The 24,813-nt window shown below is 45.0% G+C and overlaps 1 long non-coding RNA gene across 1 annotated transcript in view; it reads right to left on the bottom strand.

Moving 5' to 3' along the window:
* The window catches only part of LOC129634204 (uncharacterized), a 57,394-nt gene extending 33,276 nt beyond the window's left edge, over positions 1-24,118 (bottom strand). The window contains exons 1-2 of the long non-coding RNA XR_008705472.1: positions 23,865-24,118; positions 4,623-4,917 (exon numbers count right to left, since the gene is read on the bottom strand). This is a non-coding gene — a long non-coding RNA (uncharacterized LOC129634204). The remainder of the gene's footprint in view (positions 1-4,622; positions 4,918-23,864) is intronic.
* Positions 24,119-24,813: the final 695 nt, after the last annotated feature.

Genomic DNA, 24,813 nt, shown 5'->3' with positions numbered 1-24,813 from the left:
AGCTTATGACAAGGTCTGTAGTCACTACACTTAATAAATCACCAGCTTCCCCTCAGCATGAGTTATTTCAAGGCAGTGGAGAAATGTAAATGCCAACTCATCATGAAAGAGATGTTACAATCAAACATTTTATAATTTACCGGGCCTTAAATCCCAGTAGACCCATTGAGTGTATTTTCCCTACAAGATGCTGAACAATTATAATGGAATGGCATCAAAACAAACCCCAATACCCATGGATCATAATCAGATTCTCTTCTGTTGTGTCAAGTAAGTATACTTATTGCATCTCTTTAAAAGGTGAGAATGGTGGAAGTTTCCCTTGGTCAGTTTTAAACTCAATTCTGTACTGTATTTTCTGGACAATCTGATATTTTCAAAATTAGAAAATAATGTATAAAATATCCACAATGGACAAAATATTAGAAGATTTCAATAGAGGAGGGATTCACAGGGTAAATTAGGGTGAGGTGAGAGAGGTGAATCTTGCATGTACAGGATCAAAGCCTGGTTCACCTAAATTTTTAATGTTTTATTCACTGTGGATTTGTGGCATTAACTTTGATGTTTTAGGTATCACATTAAAATACCCCTTATTTTGGGACTACCATGGCCATCCTGTGGTTAAGTCTCTTTGCTTCCATTGCAGGGGCCACAAGTTTGATCCCTCATCCAGTAGCTAAGATCCTATAAGCCGTGCAGTATGGATAAAAAAATTTTTTAAAAATAAGTAAGTAAATAAATAAAAATGAGATATCCCTTATTTTGTCCACGAAGTTTTTTGACACCCCCTTATATTGTGCACCTTTGAGAAATACCAGTCCCCATCACTTCATAGCAAATAGATGGGGAAACAGTGGAAACAGTGGCTGACTTTATTTTTCTGGGTTCCAAAATCACTGCAGATGGTTATTGCAGCCATGAAATTAAAAGACGCTTACTTCTTGGCCAACCTAGATAGCATATTGAAAAGCAGAGACATTACTTTGCCAACAAAGGTCCGCCTAGTCAAGGCTATGGTTTTTCCAGTGGTCATGTATGGCTGTGAGAGTTGGACTGTGAAGAAGGCTGAGCACAGAAGAATTGATGCTTTTGAAATGTGGTGTTGAAGAAGACTCTTGAGAGTCCCTTGGACTACAAGGAGATCCAACCAGTCCATCCTAAAGGAGATCAGTCCTGGGTGTTCATTGGAAGGACTGATATTGAAGCTGAAACTCCAATACTTTGGCCACCTGATGCGAAGAGCTGAATCATTTGAAAAGATCCTGATGCTGGGAAAGATTGAGGGCAGGAGGAGAAGGGGACGACAAAGGATGAGATGGTTGGATGGTATCACCAACTCAATGGACATGGGTTTGGGTGGACTCCGGGAGTTGGTGACGGACAGGGAGGCCTGGCGTGCTTCAGTTCATGGGGTCGCAAAGAGTTGGACATGACTGAGTGACTGAACTGAGCTGAACTGAACTGAGTCCCCATCTTGCTGGAGATGCCTTTCAAGGTTACCCTATTTAGGGAAGTAAATCGAAACTGTTGCTGCAAATGACATTATTTCATTCTTTTTTATGGCTGAGTAATATTCCATTATATATATGCACCACATCTTCTTTATCCACCTATCTGTGAGTGGATATTTAGGTTGCTTCCGTGTCTTTGCTATTGTCAATAGTGCTGCTATGAACTTAGGCATGCATGTATCTTTTTGAATTACAGCTTTGTCCAGATATACACCCAGGAGTGAAGGAGTGAAGTGATTATCAGGCCATCTCATTTTAAACTTTTATTTGGATTGCTGGTACAGCCTCATTCAGAAAGTTCTCCTAAGCACCTGTCCAGCTGTCCCTTCTCTGGGGTCTGCAGTCCCCTGTGCTTAGCTCTGCCATAGCATTTTCTCCTTGGAGCTATAATTATCCTTCTGTACCATCATTTCTCTTAGGAGACATTCACTCACTGAGGGCTGGTGTCTGGGGTCCTGGTATAGAGCACAGCACCAGACATTGGAGCGATTAAGATGATGGTTCATAAACAGCTATTGGGTTAATCCATGGATTGATTGCCAAATCAGTTGATTTGTAATAAATTTTTACATTATCACCCACTTCTCTGCTTTTCCAAATCGTGTACATTTTCCATCAGTTAGCAACACAGCTTGCCCAATCTCTAGGTCCTCGTATTTTTTACCAAAACCCATACTTGGAGAAATTATAAAGAAAATGATGTGGAGCACATGTTATTTATCTACTCATGGAAGTTGCTATGTTGAGTTAAAGTCTTTCATCAGGCTGGATCCCTGGAAAGCTACCGACTTGGACCACTTTCTCTAGCTCCTTGCCAAATCACCTCCGTTGAGTTGTGTTTTGTTACATCTTTGCTTTTTATTGAGAGTCATTATGGAAAACAGTCATATGAAATTTGGTATGCATTTATTCTAGAAGCTAGTGTTTTGGACTTTGTCCACGATGCTAACTAGCTCTCCCCAGAGGATTTCGTGTGTGCCCTCTCTTCTTAAAAACAAAACAAAAATAAAAACACACATTTGCCATCGCCTATATTTGCCCTTTGCCTTGACTGCCAGGAAACTCAGGGGCAAATTGGCACTCAGGTGGAGTAATTATAAAAACCCTGGTGGGGAGCTGATGCTATGTCCCCTCCTCCTTTTGAGTGGACCATACTGAATTTCCATTTTTGGTCATTCACTAATAAACTCATGGCATGAGAATCCTTCAGACTTTGTCCCCAGTGAATTTCCAAAGATATAGGCTTTGTTTAAAATGAAAATAAATAAAGATAATATTGTATCATCTTTTTGTGTGTTTTCCGTATGTGTATATTACTACATGGGCTATGTTTAAAATGGAAATAAATGAACATAATATTGTATTATCTTTCTGTGTGTTTTCCATATGTGTATAATACTACATGGACATGAACTTGGGCAAACTCTGGGAGATGGTGAGGCACAGAGAAGCCTGGCTTGCTGCAGTCCATGGGGTCGTCAAGAATCAGACATGACTTGGCGACTAGACAACATAATAAAATATTTTAAGCTAAATTCTAAACTATGATGAGGAAGGGAGAGATTATTGCCTGCAATTACTAGAACAGTGATGAGCTCACAGAAGATGCTTTATTAATGCTATTAATTGCCAAACGCTTGTGCATACCACTCCAGTATTCTTGCCTGGAGAATTCTATGGACAGAGGAGCCTGGTGGACTGCAGTGCATGGGGTCACAAAGAGTCGGACATGACCGAGCGACTAACACACACTTAGTGGACTTCTGATGGGCATCATATGTCAGCCATGTTTTCACTGGGCATCAGCATTCCTGTTTTATCATGGGATGTCTCCTCTGCTCTCATTCTGCAGATGGAGACAGAAGCCTCATACAACCATCCTCCCTTCCTTCCTCTCTGTCCAGATACAGATGATGAAAGATGCTCTGCAGAGGCAGAGACCTTGTTGGCCCTGGTGCCCTGGTTTAGTGCTTGGCACAGAGTAGGTGTTCAATATGTGTTGAATGCTTTCCTCTGTCTAAAGGCAAAAATAATGCTAATCCTGCCACCTTCCACCTATGTTAGAGAGGATCTAATTTTGACCCTGATGTTTGTCCAGGGCTTTTCATCCTTTGATTAAAAGGAATAATGCAAATTAATTTTCAGGTATGATAATAGTCATCATTGTATATCTGACTTTTCCCCTGGATCTTCCCAGACACCACCCGTGCTCACATCTTGCTTGTGTTATTTGTGCAATGCCCAGGGGGCAGGAATGCAGCGAACTTTCTGGCTGCTGTAGCAGCAGCATGGGGAATTAAAATGTCTTGCTCTGGGAATGCCAGTTAGTTTCCTGGCAAATCCCTCTGGTGCGGTTTGAAAGTCTCTTCCTGGATGGTGTAGACACCCTGGAATTCTGCTGCTCTGCATCCATTCAGTATTCCCTCCACTGTGTCTCACCCTCAGGATTGGCTTGGAGCAAAATAGGATAGTGATGAGTGATGGGTCCCTGAGATGACTGAGCCCCCCCTGAGAATTGGGTTTTGTCTTAGGTGGTGGTGTCTAGATCATCTCGATAATGCCTGTGAAACTCCTGGGACAGCTGTCCCATTTTTACATATAGGAAGCTCTGAGAAATTAGAGACTTGCCCAAGATTTCATAGTTGTTTTTGGAAAGAGCTGGGATTTAAACCCCTTTATCTGAAGCACACAATCTTCCCACACCCTCACGTGGGCACAGATTTTCTCCTGTGTCCCCAAACCCTCCTCCTCTGCAAACTCCAACCCATCCTGACATTATTCCTCCTGTTTAGCACTTTCACTGGGCCGAAGGCAAATTTTGCACATTGGCCCCTCCATCTGCACCTCCCTACAGCCCCACCATTCCATCCTGACCACTGGAACAAAACTAAGACCTAGATGGTGGGTTCTGCCACAAAGCTCAACTGCCCCCATGTTCAGATGGCAGGGGATAGGGTTAAAGAAAACATCACATTTGCCCATCAGGGTTATATAATGTTAGGTTGAGCAATATGAAATTGCCAACATTTGATTAATTACTGCCAACTCTATAGGTTCAACTTAACAGCAAAAAGACAGGAGGAGAGTCATCCTTTAGCAAATACGTACTCTAGTTTACATCTGTATGTTAGCTGATTTAGACTCATCAAGTTGTTTACACTTTACAATATCCTATGAGCATTCTGCTGAAAACCTGAGATCCAGAGAGGTCACGTTGCTGGCCCAAGGTCACTCCTTTTGGAAGCATTGGAGCTCTGATCCCCATTTCCTGGATTTTGAAACTTGTGTCCACTTGACACTTGCTGAAGGGCTAGACTCTGCCTTGAGGATGAGCAGGGTTCCCAGCGGAGGTTCACTGGGGCTGGTGGTCACAGGCTCTAGAAGTTAGCATTTTCTGGTATTGCTGGATACTCATAATCAAGGGTGAAAGACAAAATATCTTGAAGTCAGTAAGGCTTGGGCACTGGTCAGTCAGAGCTGACACGCACCAATCAGAATGGATGCTGCCTGTGAAAGTGCTGGTCACTCAGTCGTGTCCGACTTTGTGGCACCATGGACTGAAAAGCCTGCCAGGCTCCTCTGTTCATGTAATTCTCCAGGCAAGAACACTAGAATGAGTAATCATCCTCTTCTCCAGGGGATCTTCCTAAACCAGGGATCCAACCCGGGTCTCCTGCATTGCAGGTGGATTCTTTACCATCTGAACCACCAGGGAAGCCCGGATGCTGCCCGTAAGCCTAGAAAGGCCGTAGATGAGGCATGTACAGTCCTGCTGTTGTTATTGTTCGAGCTTTCTGTTCATCACTGTCTGCAGGGCACTCTTAGTTTGGACTGCTGTGCAGCTAAACTTGACTCCCTCCCCACCCTACTCACAAGACTGGGCCCATATTTTGCTTTTTCACTCCCTGATCTGGACCTTGCTCATGACTGGGCTTAGCCACTGGGCTGCCAGTGGACTGGATGCAATCAGGAGCCTTAGATGTGCTTGCTTTTCTCTGGCTTTGTGTCTAACATGCCTGCGGTGGCTAGCGGCCTTCCACTCTGGGACCCAGAACAAATACACACTGAGTGGACATGAATCCAGTCTACAGCCTAGAACTACATCCAGCAAACATATGGCCTGGAGCAGAGCCTTGCAGCTGAACCAAGTCTCAGTCAACAGAACCACTGTGAACTGGAGACAGTGAGCCTGAGAATAAACACTCAGGGCTGCAAACACTGGGCTGAGGTGGTCCTCCACCTTTGTTTTGTTGTTGCAGCTGCTAACTACGTCAGGATTGTGCACCTTAGAGTGTGGCCTTTTTTAATTGCAGGGCTTCCCTGAGTGTTCAGTTGGTAAAGAATCTGCCTGCAATTCAGGAGACCTCGGTTCGATTCCTGGGTCAGAAAGATCTGCTGGAGAAGGGACAGGCTACCCACTCCAGTACTGTTGGGCTTCCCCTCTGGCTCAGCTGGTAAAGAATCTGCCTGCAATGCGGGAGACCTGGGTTCGATCCCTGGGTTGGGAAGATCCCCTAGAAAAGGGAAAGGCCACTCACTCCAGTATTCTGGCCTGGAGAATTCCATGGACTGTATAGTCCATGAGGTCACAAAGAGTTGGACACGACGGACTTTCACTTCACTTTGGAATTGCATAGTCCCTCATGTGTGTGTGCGCGCGCGCACGCTTTGAGGTTTCTTACTTTAATTTTTTTTCCAGATTTTTGATGAATTAATGTTTGCTGGCATATAGTTCCTTTACAATGTCGTGTTAGTCTCAGGTGTACAGCAAAGTGAATCAGCTGTGTATATACATCTATGCCATCTCTTTTGGATTCCCTTCCTGGTTAGGTCGCCACAGTGCATGGAGTAGGGTTCCCTGAGCTATACATGAGGTTCTCATTAGCTGTCTCTTTTATACATAGTATCAATAGTGTACATGTGTCAGTCCCAATCTCCCAATTCCTCCTACCCCTGGAATTGCATAGTCCTTTGAACGGGGTTCTGCTCCTTTTGGTACTGTGAGTTTGGGTCACTTAGCTTTAGATTCCCAGCAAGAAAAAGACTTTCTTTTTTTTCTGCAGGACTTTGCTTTAAGCCACAAAGACCCCACCATTATATGTAAAATAGAGGTAAACAACAAAGACCTACTGTAGAGCACAGACAGCTATATGCAAAATTTTGTAAAAACCTATAATGGAAAGGCATCTGAAATAGTTATATCTATATAAACTGAATCATTTTACTGTACACCTGACGCTAATACTACACTCCAGTAAAATGCTGTTTGCTTCCAAAAAAATTTTTTTAAAGAGTTTCAAACAGGTCATGACTGTGTTAATGCATAATGGTGGCAACAATGAATGGACAATTCACTAATAATTAAGTGATTATAGATTAAAAAGTCCCCCCACCCCAACCCCAACCCCGCCTAGAACTGAGCAGTCTCATTTCCTCTGGATCCCATAATAGACACCACTACCCACTATTCCACTTCCTATTTGCCCACCTGACACCAGTGAGCCTTGGTGATGAAGGGTAAGGTACATAGGCAGCAATCCAGAGGATGCAAGACTCTAAGGCAGCATTTTGGACAGAACGTCTGGGTGCTGTTAGTAAACGCTAACATCACATAACTAACACCATCACCACCGCCACAGCTGCTTCCTTTTGTGAGTGCCTCCCTGGGCCAGGCACTGTGAGTGCTTTACCTCACCCTTTGTTTTCACAATCACACTCAAGGGAAACATTGCTTACCTTCATTTTCAAGCATGCAAATCAGGCTCAGAGAGGCTAGTTGATCTGCACAAGGTCACACAGCTAATATGGTGGAGTGAGAGTAGAATCCCAGCCTGACTCCGTCTCCTTTCGATAGCACATGAAATGCCTTTGTGCTGGACTGAATGTTTGTGTGTTTCCAAAATTCACATGTTGGAGCTCTGACCCTCAGTGCGGCTGTGACTTGAGATGGTGCCTCTAAGCAAGTGATGAAGGTTAAATAAAGCCATAAGAGCTGAACACTGATCCTATAGAATTAGTATTCTTTAAAGATGAGACTCCAGAGAGCTTTCTTTCTCTCTCTCTCCCCCCTCCCTCTCCCTACAAGGACCCAGGGGACATGATGGCCATCTACAAGCCAGGAAGAGAGGTCTCACCAGAAACCAAGTTGACCAGAACTTTGATCCTGAACTTCTAAACTAGACAAATATTAGAAAATATATTGCTGTTGCTTGAACCACCCAGGCCGTGATGCTCTGTTTTTGCAACCCAAGCTACCTACTACAGCCTTAAAAACCTCCAAAGCCCGCATTCATTCAGGCACCCCACCACCCCTACCCAACTCAGGACACAGGGTTCGGGTGTATCTTTGTCCGTCTCCTTTGAGCACAGGTGGGAATGGCACACGGGTGGTCGTCAATAGCATCTCAGGACTCAGGACTGACTTCAGGCTGACACCTCTGGCTCCAGGAAGGACATTATCTAGATTATGCATTGTTTCACTCTCGTGGAAATTAGCCACTGCTTCTTGTATAAATAACTAATAATGAGCAGCCGTATTCTCCCTATTGGAGTCTGATTATGACCTTGGAGACACCTGGGGGCTCAACCTGGGCTGATGCTGCTGTCTGCGGCCCTGTCAGATCACTGCTCTCTCCATTTCCTGGTGAAATACTCCTCACGCAAGGGTCCTGTTTTCATTATCCGTTGTGTGTGTGTGTGTGTGTGTGTGTGTGTAGCTTGCATCCTTTCTCTCCTAATTAAGGGGAATTCCCTGTAACTGGTGGGTGGCAGGGACAAGGAGGTGAGGGACTGGGGACAAGCACAGAGCTGCAGGGCAAAAAGAGACGCCCAGGCCTCTGGCCACAGCCTGTCCTCAGCCTTTGCCTCTACGGGATGGCACAAGTGAGGCCTGGAAACATCTCCAGCCCATTTCATGGACACAGTCACTCCAGTTTGTCAGGCTATCCTGTTTGCAGGAAAAACACAAAGGAAATGTTGTCGCCGTAAAAGATGATCCTATTTTCAAGTTCTGTGGGGGGTGGGGGGGAAAATAACAACAAAACTAAATCAAAGGAAGAGACGAAGAAAGCCCAGATGCTGCTGGATGTCCACAATATTCAGCAAAGCGGTCGGCAAACAGCCAGGGGCAGCGGGCCTGCGAGCTGGACGTCTCCCCGCAGCCGCGTGGTGGAGGCCTCCGTGGTTGTCTGTACACTGCGTGCTCTCAGATGGGACAACCAGAGATACTTCTTTCCTGGCATGTCAAGTGTTTCATTTCCTTCTTAACATGTTTTAAAATGAAGCACACGCCTCCCCACACGGAGGCCCGAGTCAAACCCTATTTGCCTTCATCTCACAGCAATTAATCCAGCCAGAGGTGGTTGTCTCAGACACACAGGCAGTCCTTGTCGCACAAGAGAGGGGAGACAGGGCAGGATGGAGAACTCTATGAACTCTCCACCTGGGTGTCCTTGTGGTTGGTCTGCCGAGCCTCTGAAAGGCACGTGTACTGCCGTGCTTTTTTTTTCTAATAATAATAAAGATCAGGTGCAGGTGGGGGAGCCCACAGTGTTAGGAGCCTAACACACAATGTCATTTAACCCCCACAATCTCTGAGGTCAGAAGTGCTTGCGATATTTCAGATGAGGGAACCAAAGCAATGGGCTTAGAAGTCACGTGTCTGCAGCCGTATGACAGGACCGGAGTCAGAGCCCAGGATGATGAGACTCAAGATTCGACAAGCAAGATTTGGCCGGCTCAGCCCTCCCAGACCTGCAGGATCACCCACGAGCTGAGTGGAGAGAGAAGCTGGGTTCTGAGTGAAAGAAGCTGGGTGTGTGTATTGTGGCAAGAGATTTAGAAAAAAAATAAGAAGCAGCAGTTATCTGTTATTTTACAGTGAAGGATACCCAGAGACAAAACAGCGGAGGAGGTAAAGTGACAAAAACATATTAAAGCCACATTGAAGCAAAAGTGACTGCTTTTTAGGGCAGAGGCACCGACCCCAGAGCTCTGCGGGGTGGTAAAGCTGTCACCTAGAAAGGGAGGTGGGGGAGGCTTTAACAACTCCTGGAACACCCACCCTCAACCCCTCGAGTTCCTGGGCATCGGAGGCTGAGTGACTGCCAAGAATGCCCTCTTCTGGTGATGCTCTCAAAGCCCAGGATGACAGCAAGGCGGACCAAGACCTGTGTTTTCAGATTCCTGAGGAGGTTCTCGGCATCAAGACACAGTGTCACTCAAGCAAATAGCTCTCCCCTCTCTCTTCCTCTTCATACCCCCCAACTAGCGATAGGTCAATTATTCTAATAAGGTAAGATAGACCATGATCGAGATTTGGCTTCGTTTTTTTTTTTCTCTCTCTCTCTAATCAGGAATAATACTCTCTATGTCATCTGTATATTTATGATAGCTCAAAGACATGGGTGTGTGGATCTAATTAAAAATGTGAAAGGGTTTAGCAGCCTGCTGCTTCCCTGCAACTCTCTGGTTGCCAAATCTTGGCAGCCGTGTTGAAACGGGGCCAAGTGTTTAGTGTGGAGCTGAACGCCTGCCAGCCGGAGTGCTGCATTGTGGGGCCAGGAAGCCTGGCGGGGTTGCGTTAAAACCAGCTCGCACAGGGCCGGGCAGGGAGCAGGACCCGGGACCCAGAGGAAACCAGCTGCAGAGGAAGGGTCTTGCTCTCTGCTTGCTTCCCCACTCAACGCAGGACCACTTAGACCATCTCGGAGACTAGGCAGCGCTGATAGCCACTAGTGGGAGATCCTCCCCACAGTCTTTGCTACAATCGGGCCTCTTCAGAGGAGAAGCGACCCTCAACTCTCTCCCAGCCACGAAGCACTGCACCAACAGCGGTCTTGTGCTGCATATGTCTATTGAGTTCCAGGAGTCTCCCCTGGAAGCCTGAGCCTCTCTCCATGGCTCACTCATTGTTCTGGGTCTTCCCTCTCAAGCAGCAGAGCCCCCTTCTGCATTTCTCTCCAACCGGACGGTGCACACACACCCCTTGGGGAATCTGAGGCAGGATTCTGATCCAGCAGGGAAAGGGGAGAACTCATGTTGCCGAGATCAGAGCTGACCGGAACTGCTGACGTGCTCAGTTATGAATTCTGACTCCTGGTGTCATGGATTCAAGGTTGGTGGGTTCTGGAAAAGTCCAATCTAGGTGATTCAGATTCCCACTGGGGTCAGGGTTGGGGGAGGTGATTCAAAGAGTTCGACCCCCTCCCTGGTGTGTTGACAGGATAAGTGAAACTAAAACACGTCAAAGATAAGGGTTACTTCTCATTTCTTCGAAATGTGCCCATTATAAACAAATTACAGAAGAAAAGGAATCATGTTCTTTCTGTTCAGAAACACTACCCTGCAAACAACAAAAATTTAGCTCAACAAAGATCTGCTGTGATATTGGGGAAGTGACATGTCTGGGGGGCTAGGATAGGGGATGAGAGGAGATTTAGCCTTTTGACTTTTTATCTTGTGTACTGTTGATTTTTATGATAATGCATGATGATACATTCTTTTTTAATTAAGAAAAGGTGGGGAAGGCCAAAAAAGCAAGAGTGCACCAGGCAGGGAGCCTGGTCATGACCTCCGGGCAACCATCAGGCCAGTGGTGGAGACAGCCTGGAGGGGTTTGGGGTCACTCGGTCCTGGAGTGGAATCTCAGCTCTGGCACAACGCTTGAGGAAGTCAGCTGACGTTGCCAGGCTCTGAGGCCCTGTCTGCAGAAGGAAGGAGCTGTACCTTCATTGCCGGAGCTGCCCTGTGTGCTAGGGATGTGGATGCAAAGGGTTTCAGACCCAGGGGGCTTGGCCGGGCGTCTGACAGATCCAGGGCCCCTCTCCACTGGGGCCAGGGCACTACCCCGGGTAGAATTTCATCCCAGCAGACGACTGCTAAGAACAAATACATTCTGAAACCTCAGGACGGGAGCTAATCACTTCGGATGTCACCAAGGCACCTTTCATGGTATCACAGGGAGCCTGGGGGAAAAAAAAAAAATGAGGTCCCTGGGGAACTGCAGAGAATTTTCTCTTTCTTTGACATGAGTAAATTTACACGTATGGAAAGTTTAAAATGACATGCCAAATACACCCCAAGTCATCATACTTTAGCCAGCCATGTTTATCCTGAAAAATTAAACTGCAAGAAGTCAGCCCTATGGAGGAAGATGCAGGTCACGTGCTCCCTGTACAGTTAGGGGCCGATATTTTCTTAAAATCCTTAGTCAGCATCCATGTCCATCTCTTCATGGATGGATAATATAGAACTCGCTGCTTCCATCACAGAGAGAGAGGTCGTTTGCTACTAAATATCCTAAGATTTTTTTTTTTTCTTTAGAAAAATCACACTCCAAGAGACTTTATCACATTTCAGTCCTAGCATGTGGGCAGGTGATTGTCTAAACCACTGAGGGAAGATGTTCCAGGTAAACATCTAATTAATTAAAGAAAACCTCTCTCTCTCCACCCCAACCCAGAAAAGACTGCAATTTAGAAAGACACACACACATACACACACAGTTTTAAAAAGGCTTCCAGGCAACTGAATCGTCTAGCCCGACCACCTCTGATAATTAAAGTCTACAGACCTCAAACCTCCCAGCCTCCCTCTAGCATCTGTGTGACCACCACCCCTCCACTCTTCCAAGCAACATTTGCTCCAACTTAATATTCTGGTGCTTTCGGGAACAACATTTAAAAATAAACCATTTTGGCATATTGTCAAAGTCTTGTCTAAATTTCTTCATGACAACCACCCTAAGTGAGATTTTAAAAATCAAAAGAGTTGGGGGTGGGGGGAATAAAAGGAGTCCCCATTTATAGAGTTCTAATTTCAGACAATGTCCGATGAGAATGCATTTATTTCTCCTTCGTCCTTGTTTCTGATTCCCTCACTTGCATGTAGGACATCATTGTCCCACCCTTGACTCCTAAGCCTGTATCTCTTTCATCCTCTCCACGGGACCCGGCACCTGGGTTGGTGATAGAGACTCTGAAATCCTAGGACAACTTTTTGCTTTTGGCCCAGGCTGGGCACTAGAGAAAGAAGTTTTGGGCAGAGAAGAGGCCTCAGGCAGGTGTTAAAATGTTGTTTCTGGTCCTGTGTAGTAAGCACAGCAAAACAGTCCTGTCTGCTCTGTTCCTATCAACAGCCTGATCTCCTTGGTCTGTTGCTAAGAGACCAGCCTGTTGTTTACAAGATCGTCGGTGGCGTAGACTTCCATAATTTATAATTTATTATCTTAGTGTCAAAACTTGGGTTGGTTTTTATTTTGTTTCACCGTAGATCCAATAATTGTTAGATACAACAAAGGTCACGTTATGTGCCGGTGGTTCTGTTGTTGCTCTGATAGCGTCCCTGGCTGCCCCAAGCTTAGATGCTATGGAAAAAAATGCTATTATAAACTGAAGATGAATATCATTTTTTGTCCATTAACTTCATGCATTATATGACTGCTCAGGTCAATGGATTCCCTCCAGATTTGCTCACTACTGAAAGCATGTTTCTGTCCAACCAAGAAAGAAATGAATTGAAATGATTTCAATTATCACAAGAAAGGAATTGAGTCTTCTGACTGTATATTTCAGCACCCAACTCGCCAATTCTCTCTCCACAAAGTTCAGGGCCAGAGACATTTAACCAGCACTAGAAATTACCCCTGAGCATTGTCGGGTATGGTGAGCTCACAAAACTCCCTTTGGAGAGTCCTCCACTCACAGCAAGTCAATCAACCCAGTATGGAAGTGATGACACAGAAGAAAGAGAGGCATTTAAGTAAAACCAGCTCAGTCACAATACCCCAGCCTAAAGAAAAAGAAGAGACAGTTCAAATGTTATAATCAAGATCAATGCTAACATTTATAGTGCCAGGCACAAGGCTGAGTGCTTAACCTGGACTAGCATGCAAAGCTCCTGACAAACTTGGGAGGAAAATTCTAGTATTAGCCCCATTGTAGAGACAACAAAACCAGAACTTTATAACCTTCAATAAAAGGCAGGACTGAACTCAGACTGTGTCCCTGGATACATCATTCTCATAGAAATTAAAAAATAAAAAAAACAGCTTGGGCTTTGTAATTTACTGTCTATGAACACTCCACAGACATTTGATGGAGCGGGGAAATTAACATAGGTTCCAAAATCATATCATCACATTATCTTTCCCTGCAGTCATTGGAATCTCTCTAGAAACCACAGAGCATGAGAAATTTCTAGGAAGGGTATTTTATTTTCCCCATCAAAGGACCTGGCAAATTCTAATGACATTTTACTGGGAATTAGATTTGTCGCTTTCCAGAAAGCAATTATGGTGATCATCCATACTGGCATTTTTCACTGCTTAATCTCTAGCCTCTCCCCAGTGGTGCTATGGCCAGGGTATCACACAGATCCAAGATCTCCTGGACCATCTCTGTTTGGAGTTGGTTGGCAGCCTCTTTCTAACTCCTGTGGTAAAAAGAGATAAACAAACAAGTTGGAAACCATTGACCACCAAAGAAGCAGTCACGCTCTTGATGACTTAACCATTTCTCAAGACAGGTCTGAGACCTAATTACTTTTTTCACTCCAAGCAGAGATTTAATCCCTTTCAAACATGTGGATTTTTTGACTGGAACCCACAGATCCACCCCAAGCAGCAGAGAAAGGGGGCACAGATCCCTCAGTTTATCTTCCAAGAGCACCTTTCTGAAACGAGCATCACCCTCTAGTTGCGAATGGGGCGCGATTCATCTTGGCAGCTATATGATAGATTTGCACGTCGTTTAGGATGAAGGATCAGAAGTTGTGGCTTCAGGTTCCTGTCTACCACTGAATAAGCCCTATGAATAGAGGTGGGTCTGTTCAACTATTAGGCTCTTAGATTCTACATTCACAAAAACAAGGATGATATGACCTTCTTTATAAGGGAGAGCCGATTAAAACTGAACAATGGATGCAACACAAAATCAGGGGGAGCAAACTCTCCAAGAGTGATTAACATCATTCTTGGAGCCCTAGGGCCCAATGAAATGCCTGACAAATAGTAGCCTTTCATTGCTGTCTGTGCCCCCAAACCGCTAAGCACTGGGGCCTCTGAGATGGAAGATGAAGCTTTCTCCTGTCAGTGGTTCATTCTATCATGAAGGAGACAGATGTGCCAATGATTATTCAGAGCGATACACTTACTTCTATGGAGACCCCGATTGAGACGCGACCTTGGGAAAATGTAGTCTTCAAGCCTCTTTTTTGTTTTCTGTACCATGGGGATATAACAGCCTGATCACCTTGAGAAGAAAAAGAAGGATGCCCTGTGCCATCTGTCACCCAGGAGGCACTCAGTAAATATGGAGGGGTGGGAGGTGAGGAGGACCTGTGGTCCCATTCCAATTGCGACCTCTGTCCTGGCTTTTTATGGGAGTTTCTAGAACAAGTGCATGCGTATTCCTTGATAAAAATCAAAGGTCATTAGAGCAAATGACATTTGCTAGCCACCTAGGTGAGACCCTCATCAATGTCAACAAGAGCCATCATACTAGTGATGCAGGTACTGATTCCCCCTACCTCACACCTCTAATGTGTAGCCTCTCCTTTGGTCCTTAGCAAACCAGCAGCTAAAAAGTCAGGAAACAGGAGGGTCAGCCAACTGTTTTGCCAGGAAAATGCTCAATTCTATGTATGATCCCTGGTGGTTCAGATAGTAAAGTATCTGCCATACTACAGGAGACCAGAGTTCAAACCCTGGGCTGGGAAGATCCCTGGAAAAGGTAACGGCTACCCACTCCAGTATTCTTGCCTGGAGAATTCCATGGACAGAGGAGTGTGGCGGGCTATGGTTCATGGAGTCACAGAGTTGGACATGACTGTGGACACAACTGAGCAACTAACACTTTCACTTCCACTAAATGTGATCAGTGAGCAAAGGGAGTGCGGATATAAAGAAAGAAAATGCCCTTTGGGAGCCTGAATGAGTTGGGCTATTCAACTCAGCCATTGTTAAACTCTGACCAAGGTCAGGTTATTAACCCCTGTGAGGGCAACCTCATTGTCAGCATAAACATGGATTGATCACATGGGTGATGCTCCTAGAACTCAGGGATGTTCAGTGTAAGGCAGCTGCCTCCCTACCAAAGACCCTGAAACACTGATGATGTTAAGGGAGGTTGGGCCATGATCTGGTATCTCTGGTCCAACTTTAAGGGAATCAAATAAAAAGTCATCACCAAGAGTTAAGGATTTTTTCATCTCCTCCGAATTCCTAGCATCCAGTCAACACTATTGCCTAGTGGTTTATTTATTATTTTATTTTTTTCATTTTTAATTTTTTTTTTGAAAGTGAAAGCCGCTGAGTCGTGGCCGACTCTTTGTGACCCTGTGGACTGTAGAACACCAGGCTACTCTGTCTATGGAATTCTCCAGACAAGACACAGGAGTAGGTTGCCTTTCCTCTCTCTAGGGGATCTTCCCAACCCAGGGATTGAACCTGGATCTCCTGCATTGCAGGTGGATTATTTTTTTTATGGAAATACCTGTATGGGTGACAATTCTCAGGATTAGTTACTCTCTAACTAAATTATTCTCCACCAGCCTCTAATCCTGGCCTTCTCCTATCTTCCCAGAACTGCAGAGTCCTCCACCCAGCTGCACAAGGCAAGGACCACAACATCAGTGGTGATTCTCAGCTCCAGGGAGCCCTCACCACTGCATCTCCCACATTCATATCGAAGCTATCAATTCTCTTTCCTAAACAAATCTCCTCTTTGTACAGTTCTGTAGCATCCAGGGCATTTACTAAACACATGATTCTAGACCAGGAGGATACACTCCTTACATTCTTATAAAGCTCTGAGGGCCCCCACCTTTAGCACAGACTCCTGCTCCAGACCCTGGTACATCCCCTGTCCCCTCAAACAGCCCTTCACCAAACAGCCTTTCACCCTTTGGACGTGCAATGGGCAATTGCTTCTCATGCCTCAAACGTGTCACACTGAGCCAACACTGACTTGGCACACTCAGTCCCGCGGGAAGGATGTGACCTCTTTTATAGCAATTTCTGTTCACCCTTCAAGACACAGCCATTGTCACTTTCTCTAAGTCTTCCTGACTTCTCTGGGCAGTGAAATAAACTGTATTTGTCTGATTCATCTCTATATCAACCAAGCCTGACATGTCATAGCCTGCGTATGTGAGCTCAGTCAGGTCCAATTTTTTGCCACCCCAGAGACTGTAGCCCACTCATCTGTCTGTGGAGTTTTCAGTCTTCACATCTATTTCCCTGGATCTTGGCTTCCTTCTTGTATTTCCAATGCTTCTCATTCTCCATTCTTCCTGGAACAGTCTTCCTCTACTGGCCATTACATGATGGTGTTCCTCAAACTTGGTCATATGTCATTTAAAAATATCATGATCATAATTGTGTCTTGGCCATCAGTCTACTCCCCAGGAAGCATTAGCCACTTACGAGCTGATGCCTCTCAAAGCTCCCTCTCTAGTCCTGCCTGCTTCTTCTTACACCCTGGACCTTTCCATTCACAGAGGTAATGACAGTCCTGTGGACGGCCTATTTCCGGGAGCCCAAAAACTCAATAGTGTCAAATTGATTACTTTTCTCTCTCTGTGCATGTGCGCTAAGTCACCTCCATCATGTCTGAGTGCGACCCCATGGACTGTAGTCCACCAGGCTCCTCTGTCCATGGGATTTCCCAGGCAAGAATATAGGAGTGGGTTACCGTGTCCTCCTCCAGGGGATCTTCCCAACCTGGGGATCGAACCTGTGTCTCTTGCATCTCCTGCATTGGCAGGTGGGTTCTTTACCACTAGTGCCACCTACCCATCCCTAAATCCTTATTCTATTTCAATGTTCTCTCATTGACATCCATGCTCAATGTCCAAGTGAGGAACCTAGACATCTTTACTGATTTGCCCGTCTGATTAAGCCTCAAGGCCCCTGGGTGCTTCCTTTACAATAGTTTTCAAATTTGTTCAGTTTCTTCAATCCATCACCATCCTTCATCACTCTCTTTGTCTAGACCATCATCGTTTCTTTTCTGAACTTCTGCAACAAACTCCTATTTTATTTTTCTCTCTGTCTCTAGTTTTTATCCTTGTCATCCATTCTCCATCTATTAGCCAGGACCATTGCTCTAAAATACCAAGTTTATCTCACCATTTTTCTATTTGACAGCTTTCAATGTTTCCCCTGCTTGTTTGGGGCAGATGTTCCAACACCTCTGTATGGCGCACAAAGAGCTTGGCCTGGGCTGTCAACCCTGGGTTTCTGTGTCTTGCACCTGAGAGCCCTGCAGCGCTGTTGGGCTTCTCTTAATTCTGCCCTGGGCTCCACTCTGTGTCTCAGCCTTCTCATCTGTTGTCTCTTCCCAAACTTCTTTAACTCCTAGCCACCTTTCAGACATCAGTATACAGTGTACTTCTTAGAATATCCATTCTCCCTTGTCCACTACAAAATGACCAGTCCCATAAAAGGGATGTATAAAATGAATGGAATGTGTGTTTTTGAACAAAATATTGTATCCTTTTTCTTGAGATCAGCTATAGAATTAATCCAGTGAGACTTTTCCTCAAAAAATGGTCTTCTTCTCCACCAATCTGTTCTCTTGTGATATGTCTTTGCATATTCCTGAGTTTACACATTTAGAAATGTACCTGCATTCTCTTTTAAGCTTATGCCAGAATTTCTTCCAAAGAGATGCTATATATTCTATCAGGACTGTAAGAATATTTTCCTGTTTCTATTCCCAAAGCTCTGGTTGTAGAACGCACACGTGACTGATCAGAACAGAGGTTTTTTTTCTTGTTTTTTTTTTAATTTTATGTCACGTTGTCATGGTAAGTGATGATGATCTATGCTAGCAGATCCTCTAAGTTATCCTTTTACTGGCCATACATGGTTTCTCCCTTCCACATACATTTTTGAGCTCCTACAAACAGATTTTGAATGGTCCCTCAACTCTGAGTTGCTCCTAAGCTAACTTCCTTTTTTTTTTTTAAGAACGTTTCAAACAACCTGCATTTTAGCATCCTACATTTGTTCTGGTTTTTGCAATTCTAGACCCTTGTGCCGAAGAGAGAGCAAATCCTCTAGCCCTTTGATCTTCAGGATTCTTCAATTATCTTCTTGGCCTCCTTCTGTTGTCATTTAGAGTAAGTATAGTGGTCTTTGTCCATGAAAGGTAATCTCACTCTTCTTTTCATTATTCCTGGGCCCCTTGGCTGAATGCCTTCTAGTCGTTGCCCTTCCTTCTCATACCACACAGCCCAAAGCTGCACGGCAGTCCAGGTGCCGTCTCCATGGAACTATTGGATCAAAGCCAGGACCAACCCCCTCTGGTTCAGGAGTTCCCACCAGGACCGACCCCCTCTGGTTCAGGATCCCCAGCCTTTGTCTGTCCCCAGAACAGCATGACTCAGGGCAGTGATGTCACCAGCAGCTCAGCCTGTCTGCCTCAAGTCCCACGGTCCTTCCAGCTGGTAAATTACTTTGAAACCTAAGTGCCAACTGTTTATCACTCTCCTCTTGGGTTTTCTCTCCATAGTCCCTCTTTACTTGAAAGCACTGTATTCTCAATGGTGATTTTGATCTTCAGGTTTGAACCTTTTGATTTAAAAGCTACAGGTGGTTCTAGCTCTTTGCAACACCTTGAAATTGGCTTAAGGAAAGCACAATACCTTGCTCCACCATTTTACTTCTTGAAAGAGGAGAAAGAAGAGCCTAGCATATGTCTGCGTGCTAAGTCACTTTAGTCATGTTTGACTCTTTGCAACCTCATGGATTGTAGGCCGCCAGGCTCCTCTGTCCATGGGATTTCCCAGGCAAGAATACTGGAGTGGGTTGCCATTTCCTTCTCCAGGGGATCTTCCCAACCCAGGGATCAAACATGCATCTCTGATGTCTCCTGCATTAGCAGATGAGTTCTTTACCACTAATGCCACCTGGGAAGCCCGTAGTGTATAGCACAGGAAACTATATTCAATATCTTGATATAGCTTATACTGGGAAATAATGTGGGAGACCCCAGTTTGAGTCCTGGGCCGGGAAGATCCGCTGGAGAAGGGATAGGCTACCCACTCCAGTATTTTTGGCTTCCCTAGTGGCTCAGCTGGTAAGGAATCTGCCTGCAATCTGTGAGACCTGGGTTCGATCCCTGAGTTGGAAAGATCACTTGGAGCTATGCACTCCAGTATTCTGGCCTGGCATGGAGAATTCCATGAATTGTATAGGCCATTGGGTCGCAAAGAGTTGGACATGACTGAGTGACTTTCACTCACTTATATATATACATACATATATATATATATATGAATATATATGATATATATATGGAGAAGGCAATGGCACTCCACTCCAGTACTCTTGCCTGGAAAATCCCATGGATGAAGGAGCCTGGAAGGCTGCAGTCCATGAGGTCGCTAAGAGTCGGACATGACTGAACAATTTCACTTTGACTTTTCACTTTCATGCATTGGAGAAGGAAATGGCAACCCACTCCAGTGTTCTTGCCTGGAGAATCCCAGGGACGGGGGAGCCTGGTGGGCTGCCATCTCTGGGGTCACACAGAGTCAGACATGACTGAAGCGACTTAGCAGCAGCAGCAGCAGCATGATATACCTATATATATGTGTGTGTGTGTGTGTGTGTATGTGTATGAATAACTTTGCTGTACACGTGAAGTAACACAACATTGTAAGCCAATTATATTCCAGGAAAAAGAAAAACAAAATGAAGCAAAATCTGCCCCCCACAAAATAACAATAATAAAATATTTAGAAAAGAGAGAAGAAAGGATAAGAAATGCATCTGTGCTCTGTCCCCCACGACAACACAGTGTTTTCATGTCTCACTCGGCGATAATGCCTGCCTGTCTTTCCACGTTACATTGGGTTTTCCAGTTAATGTTTTAAAATAAATGTTCTTGTATCTGCTTTTAAAGTAAAAGTTGAAAAAAAATATAAGAGCCAGTGTATTATAGTAAAATGAGCATGAATCTGACGTTAGGTATTTTGGGTGTGTTTCCTCTCCTGTGGTTTGTTGAGCTCACTTTTGTTCCTTCCCTGTGTCAGCATCTTCATCAGTGAAATGGGTAGAAAATACAAGCCCAGTCTGTTGTGAAAGAAAAAGTGAAAATGATTCCAGACGTTTTCTATATACTTGGAAGTTCTATGTAAATCAATCAGATTTTCTTCAGAAATCTTGGAAAAGTCAAGCATCTGAGGTTTAGAACTTTTTATACATTGATGTGTGTATCAGGAAGGAAATGGCTACCCACTCCAGTATCCTTGCCTAGAGAATCTCATGGACAGATGAGCCTGGAAGGCTACAGTCCGTGGGGCTGCAAAAGAGTCAGACACAACTTAGCAAATAACAACAACACAACAGCCACATACACTGACATAGAGGCAATTTCTAAAGAGCTTATTTTTTTTAACTCAAAATGAAGAGATTTGGTTAAGAGAAAATGAGATTTCAAAGATGTTATAATAAGAGACGATGTTTTTATTTTCTTTTAGCAGGCAATCTAGCATTTTTAAAGTCAGTCATCAGGAACTATACATTTAGCTGGTGAGTGTTATGAGGAGAATTTATCAGGGGAATTGGAGGAATTCTACAGCAAGAATACTGTCCTCCAACAGCTCAGAGTGGAGCTGGAGATATCATCCCCACATCAAAAAAGAGGGTCTAGGTTGAAATCAAGATACAATTTGTGAGTATCCAGAGAATGCTGAGGAATGGAGAGTGGGATGTGGAGCGTCAAGAAAGACTTCCTGGAGGAGGTGTGATTCCATCTAGGTCATGGAGAGCCTAGAAAGGTCACCCTGAAAATGCATACAGGCATTCTTTTTTTAATTTAAATTTAATTTTAAAACAATTTAAAATAGAACATCAATTTAAAATTAAATTTAAATTAAAATTTAAGGAGAACCCTGCATGAAAACTTTTGTTCTCCTTCTTACTCTCCCTTGCATATTGGCGCTGAAAACTCTTTGGCACTTGGCAGCCTTCTAGCCTCAGGTGGGGTCATCTTCACCACCACCCTTTCCCCAGTTTATCCAGGTGGTCACTCAGAGTCACGGTGATGGCCACCACCTCATCACACCAGCCTTCACACTGTTCTGTGGTTGATGGCTACGTCCCACCCTGTGGGCCTCCTCTGCCCTCACCCTTATTATAACCTTTCTGTTTTATGCTCAATGACCATTTCCTGCCCTGTGCCCCACTCTCTTCCTTCCATGGGTGTAGGCTCTTCACGGGACCCTCCGGGAACCCGTCTCTGCATCTTCTCTGGTCACAAAGGCCACACAGAGATTCCTGTGTTTCCTCTCTAGCTTCTTTATTCAGTGAGCTTAAGAAAGCTGGGGTAGGCTGAACCAGGAATTCCCTTGGTTTTAACACAAAATATGGTCAGTTTAAATGGCCTATTTGTCCTGGCTAAATGGCTGTCCCCTGGGATAGCTGAAAATGCTCTTTTAGGCTGGCTAACAACTCCAAGCCCCTGGGCCCCCTGGGCTCCTGGCAGGCACATGGTGGGAGTCCATTAGCCACCTCACCTCCTGCCCTTTCTGGTCTCACCTGGACCCTTGTCACCTGTGCCGGGGCCTCCTGGTCTCCAGAGGTCCATGCCTGCTTCTGCCTGGGCCCCAGCAAAAATGGGGAAGTTCAAGCAATTGCCCACCTTAATCCAATGAGCCTTGCCTAATAGAATGTGAGGAAGGTTTGGTGTGAGTCCTCCAAAGGGGAAAAAGGAATAAAAAGTAATGTAGCGTAATAGAGTGGGAGGGACAGAGAAAGAATAAACATCGGACGCATTTGCCTTAGCATCTTGACAAAATGTGTAACTGCAACAGGTGATACGGGATTTCCCTGGTGGCTCAAATGGTAAAGACTCAGCCTGCTAATGCAGGAGACCCTGGTTTGATCCCTGAGTTGAGAAGATGCTCTGAGGGAGGGAAAGGCTACCCACCCCAGTATTCTTGCCCAGAAAATTCCATGGACAGAGGAGCCTGATGGGCTAAAGTCCATGGAGTCACAAAGAGTCAGTCACGACTGAGTGACAAAGCACATACGCATGCAACAGGTGATCTGATCTGTCAGAACTCGAGTTTCCTCAGGGCTTCCCTGGTAGTCCGCAGGTTAGGACTCGGCACTTCCACTGCAGGGAACATGGGTTAGATCCCTAGTTGGGAGCTAAGACCTACATGCTTCACAGCCAGGTTGGTGTGGAGCGGGCATCCTAGCCTACACACTGCAGCAATGCTGGAAGGATCCCACTGATGGGAGTGAAGCCCCTGGTGAAGCATCGAAAAGTGGTACCTAATGCGGCGGTTATTGGTATCTTCCTAAACAGCTCAGGTACCTTTAGAAGTTGAAATGCCTGATTCTATTACCCACATTCATACGAGCGGCTAAGTGGCTAAGTGGCTAAGTCACTTCAGTCGTGTCCGCCTCTGTGCCACCCCATAGAAGGCAGTCCACCAGGCTGCCCCGTCCCTGGGATTCTCCAGGCAAGAGTACTGGAGTGGGTTGCCATTTCCTTCTCCAATGCATGAAAGTGAAAAGTGAAAGTGAAGTCGCGCAGTCGTGTCCAACTCTTAGCGACCCCATGGACTACAGCCTACCAGGCTCCTCCATCCATGGGATTTTCCAGGCAAGAGTACTGGAATGGGGTGCCATCGCCTTCTCCACATTCATATGAGGGGACAATCTTATTTCTCACTTTTGTTAGAAGTGGTGTCTCTGGTGTTTACCTTCTGTGAACTTTCCAGAATTAAATGGCTTGAGTGTACAGATAGACTGCTTTTTTCATGTTAAATATAATGATGTGCAGAAAAGAGGAAATTTGTTTTAACAGGACAAAGGTAGCCTGTTTATAGTGACCACCCTTAGCAATATTAAGTCATTTCCCTGCGTGATAAAGTAATAACAGGAGCACTGAGCCAATTCAAGGGGTAGATTTTTATCCTGGGAAAGTAGCAATAAACCCTGGTCCTCCTTTTATCAAAGCCTGTTTAATTTAAAGAACTAACTGCAGTTGACAAGAACTGAATTTGCTTATTGATTAATCCATACCTACGCAGTATTTGGTACTATATGTTACCATCATGTTAAGATACAATTTTCTCCAAACTGTATGAGTCTAGTCATTTAAAACATAAAAATTAGGTAATTATAGTCAGAAGAATTCATTAAAATTGGAGTACAGATAAACAGAAGGGGCCACTACTACTTAGTCATTAAAATTCTGCAAATAAAATGTGAGAAGAAAAAGTAAAAGACCAAACAGAATCCACACCCTTCCTGTTATTCGTCCCATAATTTTTTTTTTTTTCCTTGTGAGTCAGACGCTCCATGTCTGGGGAATAGTTATTTCTTACCTCGTTGATCAAGGTGGAACAGGTTGTGGGGGAGCCAAGTGTCCACCTGGGAGAGGGTCACAGTCCCCAGAGCAGACGGTGTGGTTCCATCACCTGTAATTGTCATCGGAAAACTAACTTGAAGCTGCGAGCTTGGACATCATTTATTGGGCAAGAGGAAGGAAGAGAAAAGCATTTAAATGAAAGAAGAAGGTGACAATCTTTAAAAAGGACCACATAACAGATACATCTCCAGAACTGCTCTGTAACTATCTGCAAATCAGTACTGCTTAAAGTCTGAGACACAGAGAGAGGATGGGGGCAAAGCCACTGTTGACAAATTCTTCAGTGAAACAGGAAAAGACAGGTTGAAGGTTCTCTGTCTGTGTGGGGGTGGTACAGGCAGAGGGCACAGCAGAGAGAAGGTAGAGTTTCAACATCAGTTGAAAAACACAGGCCATGTGAGCTCTCTGCAGACCAGCTGATTCCCTGCAGTGAATTCACCAGGGAGAAGGGATTTGGAGGTGCGATCTCATTACTAATTTTGTTAAAAACCCACCTGTGAACAAAGCAAAAGAAATAGTCCCTGGGACCTGGGGAGGGGCGGGGCGGGGTGGCGGGGGGGGGGGGGGGGGGGGGGGGGGGGGGCGGGTTGGCTGTGTGCTCAGGTGTGGACAGCCCTTAACCTAATCAGCTGCTTGACTTCAGGGCTCCGGATAAACTGTAAGGAGTTCTCCCACGGAAAATGAATGCAAATGAATGAATGCAGATGAAGCTAAAAACCCAACCACGAGGCTGCCGATGGCCAGCTCGTTTCAGCTCGCAAAACTGATGTGGGTGATTAGCAAGCAAATGATAACAAATGATAAAACAGAGTTGTATTGGGTTGACCAAAACCATCATTCATGTTTTTTGTAGCATCTTATGGCCTGGTGGCTCAGATGGTAAAGAATCTACTCTCAATGCGGGA

The sequence above is a fragment of the Bubalus kerabau genome, chromosome 19 (assembly GCF_029407905.1).
Source record: "Bubalus kerabau isolate K-KA32 ecotype Philippines breed swamp buffalo chromosome 19, PCC_UOA_SB_1v2, whole genome shotgun sequence".
NCBI lineage: Eukaryota > Metazoa > Chordata > Mammalia > Artiodactyla > Bovidae > Bubalus > Bubalus kerabau.
Note: the sequence above shows the minus strand (reverse complement) of the source record. Positions and strands in the feature narration are given on the sequence as shown.